Here is a 15,787-nt window from a genome sequence, read left to right on the forward strand (position 1 = left end):
TATTTATATAGCGCCTTTTCATTTGTCCCAAGGAAGAAATGTAATAATAATAATAATAATGCATTCTGTTTAAATGGCCCATTTTCATTTGTCCCAAGGTGAAAATGTAATAATAATAATAATAATAATAATAATAATAATGCATTCTATTTAAATAGCACCTTTTCATTTGTCCCAAGGGGGAAATGTAATATTATTATTATTATTATTATTATTATTACATTCTATTTATATAGCACCTTTTCATTTGTCCCAAGGGGGAAATGTAATATTATTATTATTATTATTATTATTATTATTATTATTATTATTATTACATTCTATTTATATAGCGCCTTTTCATTTGTCCCAAGGAAGAAATGTAATAATAATAATAATAATGCATTCTATTTAAATGGCCCATTTTCATTTGTCCCAAGGTGAAAATGTAATAATAATAATAATAATAATACATTCTATTTATATAGCCCAAGGGAGAAATGTAGTAATAATAATAATAATAATAATAATAATAATAATAATAATAATAATGCATTCTATTTATATAGCACCTTTTCATTTGTCCCAATGAAGAAATATAATAATAATAATAATAATAATAATGCATTCAATTTATATAGCACCTTTTCATTTGTGCCAAGGGGGAAATGTAATGATAATATTAATAATAATACATTCTATTATATAGTGCCTTTTCATTTGTGCCAAGGGGGAACTGTAGTAGTAATAATAATAATAATAATAATAATAATAATAATAAATTTTATTTATATAGCGGCTTCTCCAAGCTCAATGTAGCTTAATACAGAAGCTCAATAACTAAGTAAATATTATTATATAAAAACAACACCCACCTCCAATTAAATACATACTAGAATTACTCAAAAGAAAGGAATTTCTGACTTTGGCTAAAGATAAAAAGAGCGATCAGTCCAGGGACAAAAAGCTCCAGAGTATGAATATCGATGCCCCCACAATCCTCTGGTTCATAGCCTACCTGACCAACAGACGGCGGTGTGTAAGGCACAGTGTGTAACACTGGGGCACCCCAGAAAAACTGTCCTGTCTCCCTGTCTGTTTATCCTCTCTACACGGTGGGTTTCCACTACCTTCTTGTGCCACCTGCAGAAATCCCCAGATTATTCCTCCATCATTACATGTATTGATAATGGAGATTAGTTGGAGTACAGGAGGCTGGTGGAGGACTTTGTTTTGCGGTGCAGGGAGAACCACCTGCAGAGCAACATCAACAAGACAAAAGAGTTTGGTGGATGACATCCAGTGTGTTAAGTAGCCCATGAGGCCGGTCACGCTCCAGGGTAGAGGAAGTGCAGTACCTGGTGGTCCAAATTAACAGAAAACTGCGCTGGACTGACAACACAGTGGTGCTGTACCAGAAGGTCCAGAGGTGACTGGACTTCCAGAGGAGACTCAGGTCTTTTGATGTGTGGAGCTGGAAATGTTTAAGCAGTCTGTTGTAGCCAAAGTGGTGTTCTATGCTGTGGTCTCCTGGGGAAGCAACTCGAGTGCAGGTGATGCAAAACACCTGAACAAACTTCTTAGCAGCAATGACTCTAGACAATCCAGAGCCTGTTTTGGAAAAGAGGACTGGGGCAAATGTGTATGACACTATAGACAATTTGCTCATCCCCTCCAGGGGGCACATTCTTGGAGTGTTTTTAGCCACAGGCTTTAAATCCAAGGTGCAACTGGGAGCACCAGTAACACTTTGGGTACTGCAAAAATGCATCAATTATTTATTTTCTGTTATATACCAAGACCTTAACATACTTTCACTTTGGAGTGGTCTGAGGTGTCTTAACTGAGACGCCTTTTTGTTGAGATTTCATAATTATTATAAGACCTGCCAATCCTTCATATTAACAAGTCATTTTAATGGTACTCACCAACTATGGAAAAACCTAGCCGGTCACATTTTTCAAGTTTTCGGCAAATTGAGAAAATGATGTCGCCCCTATAGTTAATGATCTCAAAAGTTCATTTTTCCTGAGCTTCACGTACACAATATATTTTTTCACGAATCACAAACACCTGCCATTTAAATCACACAGTTGCAGCATTTAAATCACATGATCATAATCTGATGTTTTCATTGGTAGGCAGTCTTTCGTCATTGGTCAGTGGAGTTGCTTGGTTTTTGTCTCGTGGTATGTAAGATACTGTGTCCATATGAGCTTCTTCCATCGGGCTATGACCAGAATAAAGACATATTTGGCCATCACCACTACCTTATAACATCAAGAAAGGCATTGGAACTCCAAAAACCAAAAAAACGCTCCATTTTGAAAAAAAATGTCAGTCTGCTAGGTTTTTCCATTGGTACTTGAGACTTTGTCACTACCCGACACTGCCCAGAGATGGATAACCAATCTACTGATAATTTATAAGTGTTATGAAGACCAAAAGAAGCCTTTGCTAAGGTCTTGTTACATGCAAATAAATTTATAATTTATTTTTGTATAGACCAAAATCACACAAGAAGTGCTGCATAAGTGAGTTATTCTGCACCTTGAACTTCTATTTAAGTGATGCAGAGTGTTAAGAGAGTCAGAATGTTAGCCAGTTATAAGCAGAGCAATGGGAGTCATGGCCCAATAGTGAAGAGTATAAGACATCTTCTTATTTTAGGTGAGCTGAGTGGTCACTCACTCTGTGCTGAAGGGAAGAGTCCAGTTTGTGGATGGTGTGGTGCTAATGCCCGGCCGAGGTGAGGGGTTCCTCGGTGATCAGTAATACGTAATCATCTGTCCTCTCGGACTTTGTCTTCTAGATAGATAGATAGATAGATAGATAGATAGATAGATAGATAGATAGATAGATAGATAGATAGATAGATAGATAGATAGATAGATAGATAGATAGATAGATAGATAGATAGATTTGCTCAGAGATCTTTATATAGACAACATATTTACATCTTTTGAACAATTACGTTCAAAATTCAACCTCCCAGCTACACATTTCTTTCACTATCTTCAAATTAGAAATTTTGTTAAACAGAAATTGCCCGATTTCCCCCACCTCGCACCCTCCACAATGCTGGAAAAACTACTGCTCAATTTTGAGGAATTAAACACTATTTATAAAATCCTATTAGAGTCCCTACCTTTCAAAGATCCAAGAGGACATTGGGAAGAAGATCTCTTAATCAATATATCAGAAAAGGAGTGGAATGTAGCAAAGCAGAGAATTCACTCGAGTTCTATATGCGCAAAGCATAGAATTATTCAACTAAAAATTATATATCGAGCTCATCTGTCTCGCTTAAAACTGTCCAAAATGTTTCCAGGGCAAGATCCGAACTGCGAACGCTGCAACCAAGCTCCTGCCTCACTGGGTCACATGTTCTGGGCCTGCACCAAACTAACATCATTTTGGACAAAATTTTTAAGTGCCTCTCAGACAGCCTTGGGGTCACAATCCCTCCTAACCCACTAACAGCTGTGTTTGGTGTTCTTCCAGACGGACTTGAATTGGAGAAGGACAAGCAAACGGTGATTGCATTCACTACACTTTTGGCACGCAGACTTATTTTATTAAATTGGAAGAATCCTAACTCTCCTCTGATACGTCAGTGGGAAACCGATGTTTTATATTATTTGAAATGGGAAAAAATCAAATTCTCAGTTAGAGGATCTGTACAACATTTTTTCAAAACCTGGCAGGATTTAATCAATATTATTTTAGAATAAGAGAAATAACTATTACCACATTTAATTCCCTTCTCCATCTCTTATTTACATATATATTTACTTCTCCCTTTCTTTTGTTTAATGTTGCCTTATTAAAAAGCCTTAAGCAATTTTCCTTTAGCAAAGCTCTCCTTTTCAGGGGTGGGGTTTGATTTGTCTTCAATTTTGTTGGGTTATAAATTGATCTGTTTGTATGGAATGATTACAATGAAAATTAATAAAATAAAAATAGAAAAATAATAAAATAGAAAAATAGATAGATAGATAGATAGATAGATAGATAGATAGATAGATAGATAGATAGATAGATAGATAGATAGATAGATAGATAGATAGATAGATAGATAGATAGATAGATAGATAGATAGATAGATAGATAGATAGATAGATAGATGTTAATTTTGGTATAGTAGGCAGGATAGATAGATAGATAGATAGAAGATAGATAGATAGATAGATAGATAGATAGATAGATAGATAGATAGATAGATTAGATAGATAGATAGATAGATAGATAGAAGATAGATAGATAGATAGATAGATAGATAGATAGATAGAAGATAGATAGATAATAGATAGATAGATTCATAGATAGATAGATAGATAGATAGATAGATAGATAGATAGATAGTAGATAGCTAGATAGATAGATAGATAGATATAGATAGATAGATAGATAGATAGATAGATAGATAGATCGATAGATAGATAGAGTAGGCAGGATAGATAGATAGATTAGATAGATAGATAGATAGATAGATAGATAGATAGATAGATAGATAGATAGATAGATAGATAGATGTTAGTATAGTAGGCAGGATAACATAGATAGATAGATAGATAGATAGATAGATAGATAGATAGATAGATAGATAGATAGATAGATAGATAGATAGATAGATAGATAGATAGATAGATGTTCATTTTGGTATAGTAGGCAGGATAACATAGATAGATAGATAGATAGATAGATAGATAGATAGATAGATAGATAGATAGATAGATAGATAGATAGATAGATAGATAGATAGATAGATAGATAGATAGATAGATAGATATGCTTTGCAGAGAAGCATACAGAGCTGTGCCCAAAGCCTGTATCGAGTCCATTATAATTGGTATTGAAAGTTCAATGTCCATCGCGCTGACCCACCACGTCGCAGATGCCAGCCCATTAAAGGCAGTGCAGTTGATCTCGCTGTCCTCACATTGAACAGCAGTAACAGCCTCTCGTGACAGCCAAGTGTTTCTTAAACCCATCTGGCTACTCGGCTGACTTTCTACTCTGTGGGAGTTCTGGTGGGTGCAAGGCTATGGACACAAACCCAGGAGGGTGACCTGAGTGATTATACAGCAGATCTTTTAGGTTAGTGTAAGAAGTGAGTTATTCTGCACCTTGAACTTCTATTTAAATGATGCAGAGTGTTAAGAGAGTCAGAATGTTAGCCTGTTATAAGCAGAGCAATGGGGGTCATGGCCCAATAGTGAAGAGTATAAGACGTCTTGTTATTTTAGGTGAGCTGAGTGATCACTCACTCTGTGCTGAAGGGAAGAGTCCAGTTTGTGGATGGTGTGGTGCTAATGCCCGGCCGAGGTGAGGGGTTCCTCAGTGATCAGTAATACGTAACCATCTGTCCTCTCAGACTTTGCCTTCTCCACTGAAAGTGTGCGTCTAATAAGCACCGCACTGAGATGTACATGCTCAATTCCTTCTCATTTATCTCTTATCCTTCTCTCACGGTGGAGATGACTATTAAGCACGTGGGCGTGGGAGCAGATGTGTGTCGGGAGCTGTGTTCTACTTTTTTTTTTCTTCCACTTAGCGTCGTTGGAAACATGAATGCAGAGTGTTATAAAGAAAATGTTTGTGAGTCAAAATATACTCCTCTGCCTCCTTAGTCCTTTGTTTTCAGACGCTGATGTCTTGGTGTTCTGTTTTCCTTGCAGTTGCTCTTTTTCCAATTCGTTGCTTATGTGCACTAGATGTGATTAATGACTTGATACACTTATTAAAGGAAATGTGTCTCGGATCATGAAAACATGATTTTTTTTTTTCAATAAGATGCAGAAACAATGTGTGTGTGTGTGTGTGTGTGTGTGTGTGTGTGTGTGTGTGTGTGTGTGTGTGTGTGTGTGCCGCTCAGCTTATAACAACACAAATGAGATTCTACACGCTCAGCAAGAAATAAAACTGAGCATTGTGGTTTAAACAAAAAACAAACTGTGTTAACTGAAACTGATCCGTTCCCCTAATGTCACTGTAAATTGGAAAGAAAGAGACCACCACAAAATACATAAAAAGACCTGTAGATACTTCAGAAAGTATTCGTACCCCTTCACTTTTTACACATTTTGTTATTTTGCCACCTTGTGCTAAAAATCATTTAAATTCATTTTTTTCCCACATCAAGCAACACTCAATACTCCAGAATGACAAAGTGAAAACGGGATTTTAGAATGTTTTGCAAATTTATTGAAAATTAAAAACTGAAATATCTCATTGACACAAGTATTCAGACTTACTCAGCTGAAACACCTTCGTGAGGCAAACTCAGCTTCACCTAAAAGGTCCCACCTGCAGTTCAGAGGAGGTCACCCACCCAAAGCTAAGCATGTTTAGGCCCGGCCAGCACTTGGGCGGGAGACCATCTAGGAAAAGCTTGGGTGGCTGCTGGAAGAGGTGCTGGTGAGGCCAGCAGGGCGCGCTTACCCTGTGGTCTGAGTTTGGAACCCAATGCCCAAGTGTAGTGACGGTGTCACTGTGCTATGAAGATTCATGAGCGTCTTTTGTTAATATCTGGGTGTAAATTGCCCTCCACGGCCTGACCATTCTGACCCCCTAATCATCCCCTGTTTCTAATTGTCTATCTCTGTCTCACTGTCACCACCTAACAGATAATCAATCTATCTATCTATCTATCTATCTATCTATCTATCTATCTATCTATCTATCTATCTATCTATCTATCTATCTATCTATCTATCTATCTATCTATCTATCTATCTATCTATCTATCTCAGCAGGCATACCAACTGCACTTCAGAACCAGTCATCCATTTTAAGCTAAGCATGTTCACACCCGGCTGGTACTGGGATGGCAGACCATCTAGAAAAAACTTGGGTGGTTGCTGGAAGAAGTGATGGTGAAGCCAGCAGGGGTCATTTACCCAGTAGTTGGAATGTGGATCCCAATGCCCCCAGTACAGTGACAAGGACACTGTGCTGTGAAAATGTCACTGTCCCTCAGGTGTGACATAAAACCAAGGTCTTGGCTCTGAGGTCATAAAAATTCCCTGGGCATCCTTCTTAAAGAGTATGGTGTGTCCCGATGTCCTGACTGAATTGTCCACCATAGCCTTGTCATTCTGGCCCCCTAATTGTCCCCTGTCTCTGATTGTCTTTCATTCTCCCCACTTCACCAGCTAACTGGTATTGTGTGGTGAGTATACTGGTGCAAAAATGGCTGTTGTCACATCATGCAGTTGGGTGCTGCACATTAGTGGTAGTTGAAGTGGCTCTCCACTCATTAAAGCACTTTGAGTATTGAGAAAAGTGCTTTATAAATATAAATGATTATGATTATGATTATTATTATTATTATTAGTTAATGGTGCCTAATATCACTAACAGATTTGGCAGCAATCACAGCCTGGAATCTTCTTGAGTTTGACACAACGCACTTCACACGCCCGGATTTGGGGATTTTCTCCTTTTCTTCTTTGCAGATCCTATGAAGCTCTGCCAGTCTGAATGAAGACCACTGGTGGACAGCCATTTACAGATCTATCTATCTATCTATCTATCTATCTATCTATCTATCTATCTATCTATCTATCTATCTATCTATCTATCTATCTATCTATCTATCTATCTATCTATCTATCGATTATATAGTGTCTTTCATCCATCTATCTATCTATCTATGGTAGTTTTATGGTAGTTGGTGGTCTTTGATATTTTGGTCTACATTTCTGCTCTGGATGACTCAATTAGACTGTTGGCTATGAGCTGATGAACTTCATTTCATCTCCTGATCCTCTTCAATAAAATCCTCACTGTTACCTTCTGTGCCAGTACACTTGCTGTATATACCAGCATTTTCATGGTCACAAAATAACAGCTTTGAGCATCATGCCTTGCCCGGTATCTAATTATCTAATATAGCGCATTAGTTTAATTAATAATGTAACTTAACATTTAATTTTACATTAGCTTTAACATTAATCAGATAGATAGATAGATAGATAGATAGATAGATAGATAGATAGATAGATAGATAGATAGATAGATAGATAGATAGATAGATAGATAGATAGATAGATAGATAGATAGATAGATAGATAGATAGATACTTTATTAATCCCAAGGGGAAATTCCCATACTCCAGCAGCAGCATACAGATACAATATTAAATTAAAGAGTGATAACAATGCAGGTATAACAGACAATAACTTTGTATAATGTTAACGTTTACCCCCCGGGTGAAATTGAAGAGTCGCATAGTGTGAGGGAGAAACGATCTCCTCAGTCTGTCAGTGGAGCAGGACGGTGACAGCAGTCTGTCGCTAAAGCTGCTCCTCTGTCTGGTGATGATCCTGTTCAGTGGATGCAGTGGATTCTCCATGATTGACAGGACTCTGCTCAGCGCCCGTCGCTCTGCCATGGATGTCAAATTAGCATTAATTTAACATTCGCTTTAATTTAACATTAATTATATTGATGTTTTTTGATACAAAATGCATTCCAATTGCCGCAGTCACCTTATAAGCAGTCCTCTCATCAATGACCAATGCACTCATCACTTATCTGTTTTAAGTGTCTCTCTAACATTTGCGATGATTTTATTTAATGACAAGACTACTGTTGCCGGTTCTAAAGACTGTTACTTTCAGCTGTGATGAGCGCATCGATTTAACAATTTCTTTATTTTTCTATGTTGTAAACACTCATTCAGTGTCCGGAAAGCACTGAAACTTTTGAAAGCGCATGAAGCACAAGGGAATCTGAGTTTCACATGGAGTTTTCCACAAATACGCACATGTCCAGTGTAGGCAAAGTTCAGCGTCATATACATTTAGAACATCAGAACATCCTACACGAGAACAGGCCATTCAGGTCAACAAAGCTCACCAGTCCTATCCACATAATTCTTCTAAAATAACATAAAGTCGAGTTTTGAAAGTCTCTAAAGTCCTACTGTCTACCACACTACTTGGTCACATATTCCATGTGTTTGTGGTTCTCTGTGTAAAGAAAAACTTCCCCTTAACAGGTTTCCGACTGTGTCCCCGTGTTCTTGATGAACTCATTTTAAAGTCACCAACTCGATCCACTGGACTAATTCCCTCCATAATTTTAAACACTTCAATCATGTCTCCTCTTCATCTTCTTCTGCTTAAACTGTAAATGCTCAGCTCTTTTAATCTTTCCTCATAACTCATCCCCTGTAGTCTTGCCATTAGCCTAGTCACTCCTCTCTGGACTATGTCCTTTTTGTAGCCTGGAGACCAAACCTGAACACAGGACTCCAGATGAGTTCTCACCAGTGTGTTATAAAGGTTGAGCAGAACTTCCTGTGACTCATAATCCACACATCAAGGCGCTATATTTGCCTTCTTACTGGCTTCTGAACACTGTCTGGAAGTTAATAGTGTAGAGTCCACTACGACTCCTAAATCCTTCTCATAAAGTGTACTTTCGATTTTCAGATCTCCCGTTGTGTATTCAAACCTCATATTTTTTACTTCCTATGTGTAATACTTTACATTTACTGACATTAAATTCCATCATCCACAAATCTGCCCAACTCTGCATGTTGTCCAAGTCTGTTTGTGATGATTCAATAGATTCTCGATTATCTGCCAATCCAATAGGCTTGGTATCATCTGCAAACTGAACCAGCTTGTTACTTATATTCCTATCTAAATGATTTATATCTATTAAAAATAGCAGCAGCCCCAGCACTGACCCCTGCTGGTCACCGCTCTTAACATCGGCCAAATCTGATGAGGTTCCTCACACCATCACCCTCTGCTTCCTGTGTCTGAGCCAATTCTGCACCCATCTACACACCATTTCTTTTAGTTTGATACCCACCCTTTCATGTGGCTCCTTATCAAATGCTTTCAGAACATCTCATTTCATAAGCTCCACTTTGATCATATCCTTTTGTTGCTTCCTCATAGATTTCCAGCATGTTAGTGAATTTCCCCTTAGATAGATAGATAGATAGATAGATAGATAGATAGATAGATAGATAGATAGATAGATAGATAGATAGATAGATAGATAGATAGATAGATAGATAGATAGATAGATAGATAGATAGATACTTTATTAATCCCATCTATCTATCCATCTATCCATCTATCTATCTATCTATCTATCTAACATGACCTCCCACGTCTAAACCCATTCCTGTTGTTGTTGTGTGTTGCTCAATCTTATCCTTAATAATCCCTTCCATTAGTTCTCCTGTGATGGACATTAAGCTTTCTGGCCTATAGTTGCTTGGATCTGCCTAGTCACCATTTTTATATAATGGGATAATATTTGTCTTCTTCCAGTCCTTTGAACATTTTAGAGTGGACAAAGATATTTTTTATACAATGAAAAAGCTCTAGTGGGGATGTAGAATTTCAAGATGCCATTTTTAAATTAAAACCTGGTGATGTGGATAAAGCCTCAGAGTCTGGGAGAATATTTAAAAAGATCTCCAAACACTTCAGCTCAAATACGTTGTTTAAACAATTTTCAATATGTCTTCTTCTTTTCACCATACAGAGGAGCACTGGCAATAAAAATGGATGTCTAACAAGAGGCTCTTGCTGTAGCATTGTGCCAAGGCCTCTAGCCAAATGTTTTATTACAAAGTGCCCCGCCCATCACATGATTTCAGCACAATTAATGTTGCATGGCAACAGACACTGACAGGAGGGGCCAAGGCAAGAGGCGGGGCTGGGAGGCGGAGCTCTCGCCAACTCCTGACACTGCACTAGTCCGTATGTGAGCATTTGACATGACAGTTTTTAAATTTCAGTGCCAGTCTGCTCTCATGTAGATTTAAGGGAGTGTTGAAAAGAAAAAAGTATTACATTTCAACTTTGCCAGTCCATTGTTTTTATTACGTCTAACTCAGCAACAGTTGATGAATAAAAAATAGATGTCTGGCCTCGAAAGGGCAATGCTGTCAATCACTGCTTTACCAGTCTTTATAGCAGAACAGAGAAAGTGTTTTACCCGCACACTGCTCTGTGTACATGTGAAGGCGGCGATCAACAGCTCATGACATTATTTATAACATTTATGTGGGAGCACAACAAACTGCCCTACTGAACACATATTCGGAAAATTAAAGTGACAAATGTGATTGCACACTACGGTTAAAAATGTATTAAATGAGCCCTAAGAGTCCCTTCTCGTTTCCACCAACATATACATTCACAGAATAAGTCTGCTGAATTCCGCATAAGCAGTGAAGACGATCGACTGTAGACGACCCAAGATGCTAATTCTCTGGGATTTTCAGCAGACGTTATTGTAGAGGGCATAATAACAGGCAGCTTAGAAGGGAATTCCATTGTTACAGCACAGTAGTATATATCCATTTAAAGAGAAATGGGAAAACTTTTATTAAGCGGATTTGAAAGCTGTAGGCTATGATTAAATGACCAGGCTCTGCCAAACGACTCTGACAGGGTCAATTTATTTCACACAATGTAACAAGAAAAAAAAAAATGGCTGGCACACAAATAAGGCTCTCTGTTTCTCTGGAAAATTGTAACTTTATGCTGCGTCTAGGCCTGCACTTTCTGCAGCTGTGTTTATGTTTTCATTTGGATTTGATCGAGTGATTTACACAAAAGAGCGGAAAGGGTCTACCAGAGCAAAAAGAGAAAATACTTCTTGTGGATTGGTCTTGTGTGCCTTGTCACAAATTCATTATCATGTAATAAGTTAGCCTCCCCAGGGAGTGCCCGTGTGTGCTTGTTACTAACACAGATGAATGATAAAATCGTAAAGCTTACAATTTGGGGGATCACTGAATGCAACCAAATTGTATGTGAGTGACATTGCTTAAACAAAACATCCTGCACCGTGTATTCTTGTTGGGTTTGACATATAATCATCAGTATTGCACATTTTGCTGTCTCTTTTTTCCAGAGGGCCTAATATGATTGGTCGATCAGATTTTACATTTTGTTTTTTATATAATACCAGTAACGGCACACTGCATGATAACGTGCAGTGAATACACTTGACTCGAGCATTCATAGTTTTCCTCCTCTTTTTCTGTACGTTTAACATTCGTTTGCTCAGAGGTTGATGCGCTTGATGCTTCCTGAGCAGCTCTTCTAGTGGCCCGTTTCTTCTCTTCTTTCGTCGCCATCTTTTTGCATTAAAACTGATTAAGTCAGTGTTTGTGTTGCAATTACTTAGTATGTTTTCTTTAATTTTTCACTTAAGCTGGCACTTAAGTCTTCAATCTGCCTCAAGAATGATTTAAGATATGAAGAGGTAGGGGAAGTGACGGCGAAGGTGGTAGGGATGAGAACGGCGCCCATACGCATGCGCCGCAGTGCCGCCCTGCTGGCCGCTGCACAGAGTTGATTCTACAATAAAATAAAATAGAAAGAGGAATAACCTTGGAGGTCAATCATCACCCCAAAAGTGGATAGCAGACGTCATGTTGCATATGTGTACCAAATTTCAGGTCAATCAGTCAAACGGTTTGCAAGCTACAGGTGATTTAAAATCCTGGACAGACAAACAGACAGCCACGGTAGCGTATTATATAAGAACTAGACATTAAGCCCGTTACAATAACGGGCGCTAGAACAGTAGTCCATAAACATTAGTAGGAACAGTCTATATTAAATGGCAAGGGACCTTTTACCTCATTAATTTTTTTCCGTAAAATGCCTGTAATTTTCTCTGACAGTAATACTGACTTTGCTGTCCGTAATATGTGTTTAATTTTCTGTCACAACAGTGGGCAATCAGCAGATTCTCCCCAGCAACTGATGTAATGTGCGCGAAAATAAATCTACTTTTAAAAGTCATTGTACTGTAATATCATGAAAATTCACATATTTAGGAAAACCCCTTCAACGACTGACACTTTACACTTTACCGGGTCAAGCTTCTTAATCGCAAATCTGACATCCTCAGAGTGAGCACTTGCACAACAATGGGGAAGCTGGTCTCCGCGTCTCAGTACCCGATTGGATTTTTCGTGTTTTATGTTTTAGGTCTTACCTCATTTACCAAAATCCGATTGGATCGACCGCACAATATTTTATAAGTCCCGCCCTCTCTGTCTTGTGTGACGCATCAGGCGGCCTTTGAAGCATCTGGTTTGAAGCGTAGCACCGTACCCCACGCATGCGCACTTCACCAGAAGACACACACACACACGGACACTGGACGCACACTGGGGTTTTATTTAAGAGGATATTTGTCATCTTCCAGTCCATTTTAGGGTGGACAAAGATATTTAGTTTACCTGTGATGGACATTAAACTTTCTGGCCTACAGTTGCTTGGATCTGCCCAGTCACCATTTTTATATAATGGGATAATATTTTTCTTCTTCCAGTCATCTAGACATTTTAAGGTGGACAAAGATATTTTTAATACAATGAAAAAATTTATAGTGGGGACATACTGTAGAATGTTTTTATTTCAAGATGCCATTTTTAAATTAAAACCTGGCAATGTGGGTATAGCGTTTGAGTCGGGGAGAGGATTTAAAAAGATCTCCAAACACTTCAGCTCAAATGCATTGTTTGAACAAACTTCAATATGGCTTCTTCCCTTCACCATACACTGGCAATAAAAATGGATGTCTAACAAGAGATTCTTGCTGTAGCTTTATGCCAAGTCACAAAGTGCCCCACCCATCACATAATTTCAGCAAAATTAATGTTGCATGGCAATAGACACTGATGGGTGTGGCTAAGGAAAAAGGCGGGGCTGGGAGGCGGAGCTCTAGTGACACGGCAGTCTTTAACTTTCAGTGCCAATCTGCTCTCTTCCCTGCCACTCAATTGTTATTATTGCACCTTGCCGATTGGTCTTGTGTGCCTTGTCACAAATTCATTATCATCTAATAAGTAAGCCACCCCAGGGAATGCCCGTGTGTGCTAGTAACAAATACAGATGAAATCATAAAATTGTAAAGCTACAGTTTGGGGTTACATTGAAAGCAACTACATTGTGTGTGAGTGACTTTGCTTAAACAAAGCATTCTTCACCGTGTGTTCTTGTTGGGTTTGCATCATCAGTATTGCACATTTTGCTGTCTCTTTTTTCCAGAGGGCCTAATATGATTGGTCAATCAGATTTTACATTTATATTTATTGCTATTTGTTTTGTTTTTGATTTTTATATCACATTTGTCCATTAGACATTTTTGGGTACACAAAGATATTTAGTTTACCTGTGATGGACATTAAGCTTTTGTGGTCTATAGTTGCTTGGATCTGCCTAGTCACCATTTTTATATAATGGGATAATATTTGTCTTTTTCCAGTTCTTTGGACATTTTAGAGCGGACAAAGATATTTTTAATACAACGAAAAAAATTCTATAATAATAATAATTCTTTGTATTTATATAGCGCTTTTCTCACTACTCGTAGTGCTGAGCAATTGCAAGTTAATGTGTCTCGCTCAAGGGCCCAACAGAGCAGAGTTCCTATTGGCATTTACGGGATTTGGACTGGCAACTTTCCGATTGCCAGTGCAGATCCCTATCCTCAGAGCCACCAGTGGGAACGTAGAATGTTTTCATTTCAAGATGCCGTTTTTAAATTAAAACCTGGTGATGTGGATATAGCCCTGGGGTCTGGGAAGGAATTTTAAAAGATCTCCAAACACTTCAGCTCAAATACATTGTTTGAACAATCTTCAATATGTCTTCATCTCTTCGCCATACAGAGGAGCACTGGCAATAAAAATGGATGTCTAACAAGAGGCTCTTGCTGTAGCATTGTGCCAAGGCCTCTAGCCAAATGTTTCATTGCAAAGTGCACCGCCTGTAGCTGCTGAAATATATAAGATGTCATCAGACGCGTGTCAAAAGAATTCTCAGAGTCCAAGAGTTCGTTTTAAAGGTATTTAGTGAAAGGTAAAAGCAAATAATCCACAAAAGAATAAAAGAAAAAATAGTTACACACGTAGAATAAATGTATCTTCTTTAAACATAGCTTTTCTTGAAAGACTTTAGTTATTTCTTTACTTAAAGGTTCTTAATTTCTTTTTCTCTACGCCTTAGCGTACGGTGCGGTACTTAAGTAAACAAGTTTTCTTTACTTGTTGTTTCTCACATAGGCCATCGAGCACTGTTACGTGTGGTCACGTCTCTTCTTCTCTACTTAAAAGTTCTTAATTTCTTTTTCTCTACTTAAAGGTTCTTAGCTTCTTCTTCTGTACGCTTTACGTACGGCACAATACATAAATTAAGTGCTGTTAAGTGCATATTTACTTCACACACTCAAAAGGCTCGTAAGACGTTTGGCACATAGGCAAGTGCCCAGGCACGGTAACGTGCAGTCACGGTTAAAAACCGTATGCCACTACACCTTATACAAGGCAAGGCTGTCACTAACTAACTGAAGAATAATGTTTACTCCAAGCTGTTAGAAATGATAAGAATATACCAATACGATTCTATTTACGGGGGTTATAGGAACCGCCCATTATTTATGCATTGTCATCTAAGAAATATTCATGAATCTTATAGAACAAGGAAAATGGCTCTTACACCACCCATCACATGATTTCAGCATAATAATAATAATAATAATTCATTACATTTATATAGCACTTTTCTCAGTACTCAAAGCGCTATCCACACAGGGAGGAACCGGGAAGCGAACCCACAATCTTCCATACTGCAAAGCAGCAGCACTACCACTGCGCCACATGGCAACAGACACTGACAGGAGGGGCCAAGACAAGAGGCGGGGCTGGGAGGCGGAGCTCTAGCCAACTCTTGACACTGTACTAGTCTGTATATGGGCATGTGACATGGCAGATTTAAATTATCAGTGCCAATCTGCACTCGTGTAG

The 15,787-nt window shown here is 38.2% G+C and overlaps 1 protein-coding gene across 9 annotated transcripts in view; it reads left to right on the top strand.

Moving 5' to 3' along the window:
- The window catches only part of LOC114653202 (RNA-binding Raly-like protein), a 1,200,559-nt gene that overhangs the window by 988,512 nt on the left and 196,260 nt on the right, over window positions 1–15,787 (top strand). The gene's annotated exons all lie outside the window — the stretch shown is intronic.

The sequence above is a fragment of the Erpetoichthys calabaricus genome, chromosome 6 (assembly GCF_900747795.2).
Source record: "Erpetoichthys calabaricus chromosome 6, fErpCal1.3, whole genome shotgun sequence".
NCBI classification, from domain to species: Eukaryota; Metazoa; Chordata; class Cladistia; order Polypteriformes; family Polypteridae; genus Erpetoichthys; species Erpetoichthys calabaricus.